This window comes from Neofelis nebulosa, chromosome X (genome assembly GCF_028018385.1).
Source record: "Neofelis nebulosa isolate mNeoNeb1 chromosome X, mNeoNeb1.pri, whole genome shotgun sequence".
NCBI classification, from domain to species: Eukaryota; Metazoa; Chordata; class Mammalia; order Carnivora; family Felidae; genus Neofelis; species Neofelis nebulosa.
The window spans coordinates 61,853,092-61,867,769 of NC_080800.1; the positions used below are offsets into that span (position 1 = coordinate 61,853,092).

Sequence of the window (14,678 nt, forward strand, 5' to 3'; positions counted from 1 at the left end):
AGGTCTTCCTACCTCTAGTAAATTGCTCATGTTTGTGCCTTACCTCTCTAGAAACAATTGAACTTTCTTTTAAAATTTTGCATCATAATTAAATATTTAGGAATAAAGGGCTTTGACATCTACCATTTATTCTCAAATAGTTTAACAACAACAACAGCAGCAGCAATAGCAGCAGAAGGTATATGGGAATTCCCTATACTATTATTGCAACTTTTCTACAGAAAACTTTTGCAAGTTTTACACTTACATTATATGAACATTTTCATTTACAAAAACACAATTTTTACATTTTTGAAAAGCAAAAGGTAAACAACATTGTGTTAGACAACACATGTATATATACAGCCCTATGTTGGCCACCTTCCCTTGAGATTTATCACGGGAAATTTTATTTAGAAACAGCTCAGCAAGCACAGTTACAATTTTCCATTTTAAATACTGCCTCTTGAAGGTCACTGCATCCAGTGACTCTAAGGTAAATAATTCAGCTCTCTATCATATCCCTCTCCCTTTAAGAGAATATTTCAAACACCGTTGCATCTCATGAGTCCATCTTAATTTCTTTGTGTGATTTTTGTAACAATCTGAATGCCAGAAATGGACATCTCTTGGCTCATATTTAAGGCATGCTTAGATTTAAGTAGAGTTGAATATGACTCTATAGTTCCATTGTCATGGAAAAGTCCCCCAAAGATAATCATTATAAATTCTGCACCCATGAGGTCCAATTGTTGCAAGGAGTTGTATTCAAGGAAGCACATTCAAAAGATCTTAAATAAATTAAAAACATTTTACATGTTTATCTTATGTTCCTTTCAGAATATGAAATAGAATCCAATTTATACATACCAACAATATTTAAATTTTTTTAAGTTTATTTATTTATTTTGAGAGAGAGAGAGAGCACGAGTGGGATGGGGCAGAGAGAGAAGGAGAGAGAATTCCAAGCAGGGTCCATGTTGTCAGTGCAGAGCCCAGGGCGGGGCTCAAACTCACCAACCCTGAGATCATGACCTAAGCCAAAATCAAGAGTTGGATGCTTAACTGACTGAACCACCCAGGTATCTCACCTGTAATACTTTTTATATACTCTCTCTTCTTTTCAATTTTATTACATACCCCACCTTAACATGTCTGGCGCCTCTCATCTGCAAAAATGCCTTCAAATACTCTCGTTTTTTCTTGCCAATATTTTCTCATTCTTTATTATGTAGGTTAATTTAGCTTCTCTCTCTTTACATCCTTTATCTTTTTGTCGACCTTTGAGATATTGTTTTCCTCAGTTTATTTTTCTATTTCTACATTGCAAAACGTTTAAGAACTTACTTGGTAGGGAATTGGTCTCCAGATTGGGGCTTCTAAACCTGGAAAGATTCCATTTGTTTACTTCCTTGAGGGGCAGAGCAGAAATTGAGAAACTTGACACCTTAATAATTTTTTGCCCCTTACGTAGGCAAGAAGAGAAACAACATCCAAGGACCAACTCCTATGGCAATCCAAATAATTCCATCTGACAATCTCTTTCCCCCATGGGGTTGCTTTTAACAGATCAAACTTGTAGAAAAATTTGCCTATATTACTCTTTAAAAAATTATTTGTTAGGTTTTGAAATGCAGAAAAATATTAATAAGAAAAAAATACTGATAACTCAATGCCCAGTAAATTTCCAATGACAGTATTTTTTTTTTTACGGGGAAAATAACTTTGTTTTGTTTTGAGGTGTGGGCAGATGCCTAATCTCAGAACTTCTGGAACTGCTTTTTGGTGCCAGAAGCCTTGGTGACCTTGAGTGTGTTGAAGCTCACAGTTTCTCTCAAGGGCTGGCACTCACCCACTGTGACAATGTTTTCAATATTGACATTCCAGAAACAGGGGGACAGGTGCACAGACATGTTCTTGGGGATTTCTCGAAGCAGTTGTACTTTTGGATGTAGTGGAGGTAATCTTGGCAGATTACAATGGTCCTCTGCATCTTCACTCTGGTCACCATGCCAGAGAGAATGTACCATTGGGTGGAGACATTATGAGGAAAGGAGAATTTCTGGCATCTTGAATCCCAGACCAATGGTTTTGTAGTATTGTGAGAGCCTCTTCTTGCAAGTTTCTCCAAGCAGACCCCCTCCTTATTTTGATAGGTTATTACTTGGTTTTGTTGGGCATGATAACTGTGAATGTATGCCATCTTCCTGGACACCCAAAGATAGTATTTTTAATACTAAAATAAACACATGTGTATGGAGAGATAATTCAAACAAAATAGAAAGATAAAAAGAAATGTTTTCCTTCACCATCTTGCTCCCAAGCTTTTCTCCTCAAAGGTAAAGGAACTGACAATAATTTCTTATTTATTCTTCCAGAAACACGTTAGTGCATATGCTACCATGTTTGTACTCCATAGTATTATCTGAAAAACTCTAGAGAATATTACAGTCTGAAAATTATTTTCCTAAATCAAGATGATAGAATAAAACTAGTGACATATAGCTAAACATATAGCTAAATGTTTAGCTATATCTGAACCTTGTGCTCTTGGTGATCAGAGGTGGTTGAATAATGCCCCTATCCTTTTGTGATCTGAGAAATGGCTAACCACAAAGGGTCATTCTGCCCTCATGTATTTCCCTCCGCTCTTCCTCATAACTTAGACAAAGTTTGCTGTCCACCTTTCCTCATAGCTTTCTTGTTTATCTGCCTCTATAAAACCCAGGTCCCTTTCCTTTTCTTTGAGACATTCTTCCACAGAAATGAACACTTTCCCTATTGCAATAGGGTGTGTCTTTCCAGCACACCCACCCTCCAGACGGCCCCTGACTCAGGCAGTCAGTGAGTAGGCCCTCCATTTGGGGAGCATCTTCCAAATGCCTCTGGGTGAGCCTCAGGTGGGGCGGGTCACCAATATCCAGAGCCAAGTTCCTTGCACTCAGGGAGTTCTGAGTGAGTGGGAGACTGAGGCACATGCACCCAAAGGCAAATACTTGGGAGGAAAGAAATGGTCCAGAGCAGTCAGAAGAGGTGGGATTGCATGGGTCTTTCACAGATGTTGGGTAGGACCTGGACTAAGAGGTGGTCAGAAGAGGCCTTCCCTGACTCCTTCTTAAAGCCTTCTTTTACCTCTTTGGAGGCAGGACAGGTTGGGAAGGTGGTGTGGGCAGAGTATGGTTGCCAGGACTCACAAAGTTAAGAGTTTGGACTCCTGACATGAGTTACTGGCCTGGCCCAGAGCCTCATTAGCTGGGGGACCTTGAGCTGTTCATTTCACCACTTTGAATCTCAGTCTCCTCATCTTAAGATTTGGGAACTAATAATGCCTCACACAGCTCACAGCAGAGCTCATGGGAAGTCTATGAAGAGCCCAGGGGTCAATGGTTTCCAGGGTAATTTCAATTCCTTGTTATGTCACTATATTATGGGCACCCACTTGGAACCCTAGAGTTGCTATAAAGATTAGTTTAAGCTGAAGACATATGCAATTAAACAGATAACAAGGGGGAAAAAAGCCTTCTTGGAGCTTCCCTTATCTGACTAAAAGCAGCAACTTCTGGGAAATGAGGTGGTTATAAATTCCTTCTCAGGCCATCTACTCCCAGAAGGTAGACCGTGAGTAAAATTTACCTCAAATCTCTTCTCCAGGAGGGTTTTGTGGCTCTGAAAGAGACAGAAAGACCACTCACACCTGTAGAGACAAACATTATGACAAACTTTCTTATCAACTGTTTGTTCTCCTGAAAACCCATTTATATTTCCAAAAAGGCATTTGTTTTCCAGGAAGTGCCTTTCTCTCTCAGCCCTCACCCATTAAGATGGTATATAAGCCCCAAATGCCAATCACTCCTTTGAGTTATCATCACTGAGTTCTGCCATGTATATGGAGGTTGCACATTTAAAGAAATGCTGGTTTTCCCCTCCTGTTAGTCTGTGTTTTATCAGCTCAATTTACACATCTCAGTTACTGAGCTTAAGAGACTAGAGGAAAAGTTTTCCCTCTCTTACAGTATTCAGGAAGTGGAATCCATAAATTAATGTGTAGACTTCATTTAGATCCTGACCCAAATAAACTGTTAAAAAAAAAAAAGACCAACCCTTCATGATACTGATGAGACATTTAAAATTTGAACACCAACTGGGTATTTGATGATATTATGGAACTACTGTTAATTACTTTAAAATAACATTGTAGTTCCATACAAATTTTAGGATTGCTTGTTCTAGCTTCGAGAAGAATGCTGGTGAAATTTTGATTTGGATTGCATTGAATGTGTAGATTGCCTTGGGTAGTATTGACATTTTGACAATATTTATTCTTCCAATCCAGGAGCATGGAATGCTTTTCCATTTCGTTATATCTTCTTCAATTTCCTTCATTAGTTTCTATAGTTTTCAGCATACAGATCTTTTATATCCTTGGTTACGTTTATTCCTAGGTACTTTATGATTCTTGGTGCAATTGTGAATGGGATCAGTTTCTTTATTTGTATTTCTATGCTTCATTATTAGTGTATAAAAATGCAACTGATTTCTGTACACTAATTTTGTATCCTGCGACTTTGCTGAATTCATGTATCAGTTCTAGCAGACTTTTGGTGGAGTCTATCGGGTTTTCCATGTATAGTATCATGCCATCTGCAAAAAGTGACAGCTTGACTTCATCTTTGTCAATTTTGATGCCTTTGATTTACTTTTGTTGTCTGATTGCTGATGCTAACACTTCCAACACTATGTGAAACAACAGCGGTGAGAGTGGACATCCCTGCCGTGTTCATGATCTCAGGGGGAAAGCTCTCAGTTTTTCCCCATTGAGGATGATGTTAGCTGTGGGCTTTTCATAAATGGCTTTGATAATGTTTAAGTATGTTCCTTCTATCCCGGCTTTCTTGAGGGTTTTTATTAAGAAAGGATGCTGAAGCCAAAGTAATACTGAAGAAGAACATCAAAGCAGGAGGCATCACAATCCCAGACCTTAGCCTCTACTACAAAATTGCAATCATCGGTGGACAGGGAGGGAAGATGGCGGCGTAGGAGGACGCTGGGCTCACCGCGCATCCTGGTGATCACTTAGATTCCACCTACACCTGACTAAATAACCCAGAAAACCACCAGAGGATTAACAGAACGGAGTCTCCAGAGCCAAGCACAGATGAGAGGCCCACGGAAGAGGGTAGGAAGGGCGGCGAGGCGGAGCGCGCTCCACGGACCAGCGGGAGGGAGCCAGGGCGGAGGGGTGGCTCGTCGGCCAAGCAGAGCCCCCGAGTCTGGCTGGCAAAAGCGGAGGGGCCGGATGGACTGTGTTCCGATAGCAAGCGCGACTTAGCGTCTGGGAGGTCATAAGTTAACAGCTCTGCTCAGAAAGCAGGAAGGCTGGAGGACAAAGGGAGGGAGAGCTGCTGAGCCCCCGGATGGCAGAGCTCACCTTGGCAGAGAACAAAGGCGCTCGCCAGCGCCATCTCCCCCGCCCATCCCCCAGCCAAAATCCCAAAGAGAACCAGTTGCTGCCAGGGAACTTGCTCGCTCCGCGCAAACACCCAACTCTGTGCTTCTGCAGAGCCAAACCTCCGGCAGCGGATCTGACTCCCTCCCACTGCCACAGGGCCCCTCGTGAAGTGGATCACCTAAGGAGAAGTGAGCTAAGCCTGCCCCTCCTGCCCCCGTGCACCTTGCCTACCCACCCCAGCTAATACGCCAGATCCCCAGCACCACAAGCCTGGCAGTGTGCAAGTAGCCCAGATGGGCCACGCCACCCCACAGTGAATCCCGCCCCTAGGAGAGGGAAAGAGAAGGCACACACCAGTCTGACTGTGGCCGCAGCGGTGGGCTGGGGGCAGACATCAGGTCGGACTGCGGCCCCACCTACCAACTCCAGTTATACACCACAGCACAGGGGAAGTGCCCTGCAGGTCCTCACCACTCCAGGGACTATCCAAAATGACCAAAGGGAAGAATTCCCCTCAGAAGAATCTCCAGGAAATAACAACAGCTAATGAACTGATCAAAAAGGATTTAAATAATATAGCAGAAAGTGAATTTAGAATAATAGTCATAAAATTAATCGCTGGGCTTGAAAAAAGTATAGAGGACAGCAGAGAATCTCTTGCCACAGAGATCAAGGGACTAAGGAACAGTCACGAGGAGCTGAAAAGCGCTTTAAACGAAATGCAAAACAAAATGGAAACGACGACGGCTCGGATTGAAGAGGCAGAGGAGAGAATAGGTGAACTAGAAGATAAAGTTATGGAAAAAGAGGAAGCTGAGAGAAAGAGAGATAAAAAAATCCAGGAGTATGAAGGAAAAATTAGAGAACCAAGTGATACGCTAAAAAGAAATAATATACGCATAATTGGTATCCCAGAGGAGGAAGAGAGAGGGAAAGGTGCTGAAGGGGTACTTGAAGAAATTATAGCTGAGAACTTCCCTGAACTGGGGAAGGAAAAAGGCATTGAAATCCAAGAGGCACAGAGAACTCCCTTCAGACGTAACTTGAATCGATCCTCTGCATGACATATCATAGTGAAACTGGCAAAATACAAGGATGAAGAGAAAATTCTGAAAGCAGCAAGGGATAAACGTGCTCTCACATATAAAGGAAGACCTATAAGACTCGTGACCGATCTCTCTTTTGAAACTTGGCAGGCCAGAAAGGATTGACACGATATCTTCAGTGTGCTAAACAGAAAAAATGTGCAGACGAGAATCCTTTATCCAGCAAGTCTGTCATTTAGAATAGAAGGAGAGATAAAGGTCTTCCCAAACAAACAAAAACTGAAGGAATTCGTCACAACGAAACCAGCCCTACAAGAGATCCTAAGGGGGATCCTGTGAGACAAAGTACCAGAGACATCACTACAAGCATAAAACATACAGACATCACAATTACTCTAAACCCGTATCTTTCTATAATAACACTGAATGTAAATGGATTAAATGCACCAACCAAAAGACATAAGGTATCTGAATGGATAAAAAAACAAGACCCATCTATTTGCTGTCTACAAGAGACTCATTTTATCTGAGGACACCTTTAGATTGAGAGTGAGGGGATGGAGAACTATTTATCATGCTACTGGAAGTCAAAAGAAATCTGGAGTAGCCATACTTATATCAGACAAACTAGACTTTAAATTAAAGGCTGGAACAAGAGATGAAGAAGGGCATTATATAATAATTACAGGGTCTATCCATCAGGAAGAGCTAACAATTATAAATGTCTATGCGCCGAATACCGGAGCCCCCAGATATATAAAACAATTACTCATAAACATAAGCAACCTTATTGATAAGAATGTGGTCATTGCAGGGGACTTTAACACCCCACTTACAGAAATGGATAGATCAGCTAGACACACAGTCAATAAAGAAACAAGGGCCCTGAATGATACATTGGATCAGATGGACTTGACAGATCTATTTAGAACTCTGCATCCCAAAGCAACAGAATATACTTTCTTCTCGAGTGCACATGGAACATTCTCCAAGATAGATCATATACTGGGTCACAAAACAGCCCTTCATAAGTTTACAAGAATTGAAATTATACCATGCATACTTTCAGACCACAATGCTATGAAGCTTGAAATCAACCACAGGAAAAAGTCTGGAAAACCTCCAAAAGCATGGAGGTTAAAGAACACCCTACTAACGAATGAGTGGGTCAACCAGGCAATTAGAGAAGAAATTGAAAAATATATGGAAACAAACGAAAATGAAAATACAACAATCCAAAAACTTTGGGACGCAGCGAAGGCAGTCCTGAGAGGAAAAGACATTGCAATCCAGGCCTATCTCAAGAAACAAGAAAAATCCCAAATACAAAATCTAACAGCACACCTAAAGGAAATAGAAGGAGAACAGCAAAGGCAGCCTATACCCAGCAGAAGAAGAGAAATAATAAAGATCAGAGCAGAAATAAACAATATAGAATCTAAAACAACGGTAGAGCAGATCAACGAAACCAAGAGTTGGTTTTTTGAAAAAATAAACAAAATTGACAAACCTCTAGCCAGGCTTCTCAAAAAGAAAAGGGAGATGACCCAAATAGATAAAATCATGAATGAAAATGGAATTATTACAACCAATCCCTCAGAGATACAAACAATTATCAGGGAATACTATGAAAAATTATATACCAACAAATTGGACAACCTGGAAGAAATGGACAAATTCCTAAACACCCACACTCTTCCAAAACTCAATCAGGAGGAAATAGAAAGCTTGACCAGATCCATAACCAGCGAAGAAATTGAATCAGTTATCAAAAATCTCCCAACAAATACGAGTCCAGGACCAGATGGCTTCCCAGGGGAGTTCTACCAGAAGTTTAAAGCAGAGATAATACCTATCCTTCTCAAGCTATTCCAAGAAATAGAAAGGGAAAGAAAACTTCCAGACTCATTCTATGAAGCCAGCATTCCTTTGATTCCTAAACCAGACAGAGACCCAGTAAAAAAAGAGAACGACAGGCCAATATCCCTGATGAATATGGATGCAAAAATTCTCAATAAGATACTAGCAAATCGAATTCAACAGCATAGAAAAAGAATTATTCACCATGATCTAGTGGGATTCATTCCTGGGATGCAGGGCTGGTTCAACATTGGCAAATCAATCTACGTGATACATCACATTAACAACAAAAAAAAGAGAAGAACCATATGATCCTGTCAATCGATGCAGAAAAGGCCTTTGACAAAACCCAGCACCCTTTCTTAATAAAAACCCTTGAGAAAGTCGGGATAGAAGGAACATACTTAAAGATCATAAAAGCCATTTATGAAAAGCCCACAGCTAACATCATCCTCAACGGGGAAAAACTGAGAGCTTTTTCCCTGAGATCAGGAACACGACAGGGATGCCCACTCTCACCGCTGTTGTTTCACATAGTGCTGGAAGTTCTAGCATCAGCAATCAGACAACAAAAGGAAATCAAAAGCATCAAAATTGGCAAAGATGAAGTCAAGCTTTCGCTTTTTGCAGATGACATGATATTATACATGGAAAATCCGATAGACTCCACCAAAAGTCTGCTAGAACTGATACATGAATTCAGCAAAGTCGCAGGATACAAAATTAGTGTACAGAAATCAGTTGCATTCTTATACACTAACAATGAAGCAACAGAAAGACAAATAAAGAAACTGATCCCATTCACAATTGCACCAAGAAGCATAAAATACCTAGGAATAAATCTAACCAAAGATGTAAAAAATCTGTATGCTGAAAACTATAGAAAGCTTATGAAGGTAATTGAAGAAGATATAAAGAAATGGAAAAACATTCCCTGCTCATGGATTGGAAGAATAAATATTGTCAAAATGTCAATACTACCTAAAGCTATCTACACATTCAAGGCAATCCGAATCAAAATTGCACCAGCATTCTTCTCAAAACTAGAACAAGCAATCCTAAAATTCATATGGAACCACAAAAGGCCCCAAATAGCCAAAGTAATTTTGAAGAAGACCAAAGCAGGAGGCATCACAATCCCAGACTTTAGCCTCTACTACAAAGCTGTCATCATCAAGACAGCATGGTATTGGCATAAAAACAGACACATAGACCAATGGAATAGAATAGAAACCCCAGAACTAGACCCACAAACGTATGGCCAACTCATCTTTGACAAAGCAGGAAAGAACATCCAATGGAAGAAAGACAGTCTCTTTAACAAATGGTGCTGGGAGAACTGGACAGCAACATGCAGAAGGTTGAAACTAGACCACTTTCTCACACCATTCACAAAAATAAACTCAAAATGGATAAAGGACCTGAATGTGAGACAGGAAACCATCAAAACCTTAGAGGAGAAAGCAGGAAAAGACCTCTCTGACCTCAGCTGTAGCAATCTCTTACTCGGCACATCCCCAAAGGCAAGGGAATTAAAAGCAAAAGTGAATTACTGGGACCTTATGAAGATAAAAAGCTTCTGCACAGCAAAGGAAACAACCAACAAAACTAAAAGGCAACCAACGGAATGGGAAAAGATATTTGGAAATGACATATCGGACAAAGGGCTAGTATCCAAAATGTATAAAGAGCTCACCAAACTCCACACCCGAAAAACAAATAACCCAGTGAAGGAATGGGCAGAAAACATGAATAGACACTTCTCTAAGGAAGACATCTGGATGGCCAACAGGCACATGAAAAGATGTTCAAAGTCGCTCCTCATCAGGGAAATACAAATCAAAACCAAACTCAGATATCACCTCCCTCCGGTCAGAGTGGCCAAAATGAACAAATCAGGAGACTATACATCCTGGAGAGGATGTGCAGAAACGGGAACCTTCTTGCACTGTTGGTGGGAATGTAAATTGGTGCAGCCGCTCTGGAAAGCAGTGTGGAGATTCCTCAAAAAATTAAAATAAGACCTACCCTATGACCCAGCAGTAGCACTGCTAGGAATTTACGCAAGGGATACAAGAATGCTGATACATAGGGGCACTTGTACCCCAATGTTTATAGCAGCACTCCCAACAATAGCCAAATTATGGAAAGAGCCAAAATGTCCATCAACTGATGAATGGATAAAGAAATTGTGGTTTATATACACAATGGAATACTACGTGGCAATGAGAAAGAATGAAATATGGCCTTTTGTAGCAACGTGGATGGAACTGGAGAGTGTGATGCTAAGTGAAATAAGCCATACAGAGAAAGACAGATACCATATGGTTTCACTCTTATGTGGATCCTGAGAAACTTAACAGAAACCCATGGGGGAGGGGAAGAAAAAAAAAAAGAGGTTAGAGTGGGAGAGAGCCAAAGCATAAGAGACTGTTAAAAACTGAGAACAAACTGAGGGTTGATGGGGGGTGGGAGGGAGGGTAGGGTGGGTGATGGGTATTGAGGAGGGCACCTTTTGGGATGAGCACTGGGTGTTGTATGGAAACCAGTTTGACAGTAAATTTCATATATTAAAAATAAATAAATAAATAAATAAATAAATAAATAAACATTAAAAAAAAACACCTGCAATCATCAAGACAGCATAGTATTGGCATAAAAACAGACACATAGACCAATGGAATACAATAGAGAACCCAAAATTGACCCACAAATGTATGGCCAACTAATCTTTGACAAAGCAGGAAAGAGTATCCAATGGAAAAAGGACAGTCTCTTTAACAAATGGTGCTGGCAGAACTGGACAGCAACATGAAGAAGAATGAAACTAAACCACTTTCTGACACCATTCACAAAAATAAACTCAAAATGGATAAAGGACCTGAATGTGAGACAGGAAATAATCAAAAGTCTAGAGGAGAAAGCAGGAAAAAAACCTCTCTGACTTCAGCTGCAGCAATTTCTTACTTGACACATCTCCAAAGGCAAGGGAATTAAAAGCAAAAATGAACTATTGGGATGGAACTGGAGAGTGTGATGCTAAGTGAAATAAGCCATACAGAGAAAGACAGATACCATATGGTTTCACTCTTATGTGGATCCTGAGAAACGTAACAGAAACCCATGGGGGAGGGGAAGGGAAAAAAAAAAAAAGAGGTTAGAGTGGGAGAGAGCCAAAGCATAAGAGACTGTTAAAAACTGAGAACAAACTGAGGGTTGATGGGGGGTGGGAGGGAGGGCAGGGTGGGTGATGGGTATTGAGGAGGGCACCTTTTGGGATGAGCACTGGGCGTTGTATGGAAACCAATTTGACAGTAAATTTCATATAATAATAAATAAATAAATAAATAAATAAATAAAACTCAAAAAAAAAAATGAACTATTGGGACCTCATGAAGATAAAAAGCTTCTGCACTGCAAAGGAAACAATCAACAGCTGACAGAATGGGAAAAGACAATCGACAGAATGGGAAAAGGTATTTGCAAATGACATGTCAGACAAAGGGCTAGTATCCAAAATCTATAAAGAACTCACCAAACTCCATACTCGAAAAACAAATAATCCAGTGAAGAAATGGGCAGAAAACATGAATAGACACTTCTCTAAAGAAGACATCCGGATGGCCAACAGGCACATGACTAGATGCTCATCATCACTGCTTATCAGGGAAATACAAATCAAAACCATACTGAGATATCACCTCATACCAGTCAGAGTAGCTAAAATGAACAAATCAGGAGACTATAGATGCTGATGCGGATGTGGAGAAACGGGAACCCTCTTGCACTGTTGGTAGGAATGCAAACTGGTGCAGTTGCTCTGGAAAGCAGTGTGGAGGTTCCTCAAAAAATTAAAAATAGATCTACCCTATGAGCCAGCAATAGCACTGCTAGGAATTTACCCAAGGGATACAGGAGTGCTGGTGCATAGGGGCACATGTACCCAATGTTTATAGCAGCACTTTCAACAATAGCCAAATTATGGAAAGAGCCTAAATTTCCATCAACTGATGAATGGATAAAGAAGGTGTGGTTTATATATACAATGGAATACTACTTGGCAATGAGAAAAAATGAAATATGGCCCTTTGTAGCAACATGGATGGAACTGGAGAATGTTATGCTAAGTGAAATAAGTCATACAGAGCAAGACAGATACCATATGTTTTCACTCTTATGTGGATCCTCAGAAAGTTGACAGAAGACCATGGGGGAGGGGAAGGGGAAAGAAAAGTTAGAGAGGGAGGGAGCCAAAACATAAGAGACTTTTATTTTTTTAATTTTTTTTTTAATTTTTTTTTCAACGTTTTTTATTTATTTTTGGGACAGAGAGAGACAGAGCATGAACGGGGGAGGGGCAGAGACAGAGGGAGACACAGAATCGGAAACAGGCTCCAGGCTCCGAGCCATCAGCCCACAGCCTGACGCGGGGCTCGAACTCATGGACCGCGAGATCGTGACCTGGCTGAAGTTGGACGCTTAACCGATCGTGACCTGGCTGAAGTCGGACGCTTAACCGACTGCGCCACCCAGGCGCCCCCATAAGAGACTTTTAAAAACTGAGAACAAACTGAGGGTTGATGGGGGGTGGGTGATGGGCATTGAGGAGGGCACTTGTTGGGATGAGCACTGGGTGTTGTATGGAAACCAATTTGACAATAAATTTCATAAAAAAATAAATAAAATAAAAAACTTTTTAGTTATGTTACAAAGATAATTCTAATGTTCCAGAGCCAGAGCCACATACTGAATACTTGCAGATACAATGATGTGGTATCTGACCAGGAGTTAATAATTGCTGATGCTGGGCGGTGTGCACAGGAGGGCTTATTATGCCACCCTATTTTGTGTGTGGGCTTGAAATTTTCCATAAGGAAAGTTTTTAAATATGAAATAGAGAAGGGTGGATCATGGAGGTATTTATCCATATGTGGGTTATTTGTCTGATTTTGAAAGGCTTTTCATCATAGAGCACAGTGATTGAAAGTTTAAGAAAATGTGTAATTTGTGACCACCAGCAGCATTGCTGGCAGAGGCTTATGACTGGAGACAGATATTTTGCCCCTCAATTTCATCCCCCTCATTAGGCAGCATCTGTGCTGCTCTTCCAAGCCTGTGGCAGTCCTTTGGTTGCCAGGCAATGGAAGCCAGAAGCCCTTTTCTTGGGAGGGAGAAAGGAGGAAAGGGAGGGAGAAGCAAGAAGCTCGGAGTGGGGGGAGGGGTAGAGAGAAGTTGCCCAGGGAAAGGCTTGTCCCTGCCTAGGGGCCTGACTCAGGGTGAGAGATGGGGATGGGGTCGCTTGTTAGATGTCAGTTTCCCACAGCCCCCACTTTCCATGGTTTATTTCTGGGGGGCAGCCCTGTTGTCAGAGCTCGAGGCCCTACAGAAGAGGTGGAGGAATGCACCCACGTGCACCTCCTGTGAAATCCAGTGAGATCTGAGATTAAGATACCAGCAGCCCCCATTCATAGAGTCAGAATTCTGATCCAGCCTCTCCTGGGGAACACTCCTGAACTCTTATTAAGTTAAAAAAAATTTAGGAAAGCAGCTCATCAAATGTGAAGTCTGCACCAATGATCACCCTGAGCTGGGGCCATGCCAAAACGCAGGAGGGCAGAAGGCTTCTTCTTTGTGGTGCAGAACCCCGTGCTCACTGTCTTTTGGGGAGTGGAAGCAGAAGCCTCTGGAACTGCACAGTGGCCTGGCAGTGTCATGGATGCTGACTGTGTTGGGTTCAGACCCAGCTGTCACTGAAATGTTGTGTGGGTCTGAGCCCATCTGACTCTCAGTTTTTTGACCTGCAGAAGTGGGGAGTTATCCCTTGCCTCCCTTCAGGCTCAGGTGGACTGGGATTATAATGCACAGTCCCCTACATCCAGGGCAGGAATTGCTCTCACCCAGAGTTAAAGGAGCCTGGCCCACCCACCAGTCAGACTGGAGGAGCCTATACAGCCAGTGATCTCTGTCACTGGTCACTGGAAGGTGAGGGCACTGCCTAGAGCCACCCTGCTGTGATCATGAGCTCCTTCTGCTGGTCTGGGAGGTAAGATTCAGAGAGGCTCCAGGCAGGAAGAATGGGTGGGGGTTGAAATCAAGGCAGCTTCCCCAGAGATCAGGCTTTCAAGACCTGGCATCTGAGAAAGGAAGGGTGTGTGTACTCGATGAGAAAAACATCAGGGAGGCCAGCAGTCAGGAGCTGAGTGAGGGCAGGGCCCAGACAACCCCCTCTTTCTGCAGCATCTTTGTGGCTTCTGGTTGCTAGGAGCAGGCCTTTCTGTTGCTAAGCAACTGGAGCCTGGTGGATTAAAACCAATTTTCTGAGCTCACTGGCAGGGGGAAGGAGA

At 41.8% G+C, this 14,678-nt stretch overlaps 1 pseudogene; it reads right to left on the reverse strand.

Moving 5' to 3' along the window:
* Window positions 1–1,739: 1,739 nt before the first annotated feature.
* On the reverse strand, window positions 1,740–2,182 carry LOC131502640 (small ribosomal subunit protein uS17-like; annotated as a pseudogene).
* Between the last annotated feature and the right edge of the window lie 12,496 nt (window positions 2,183–14,678).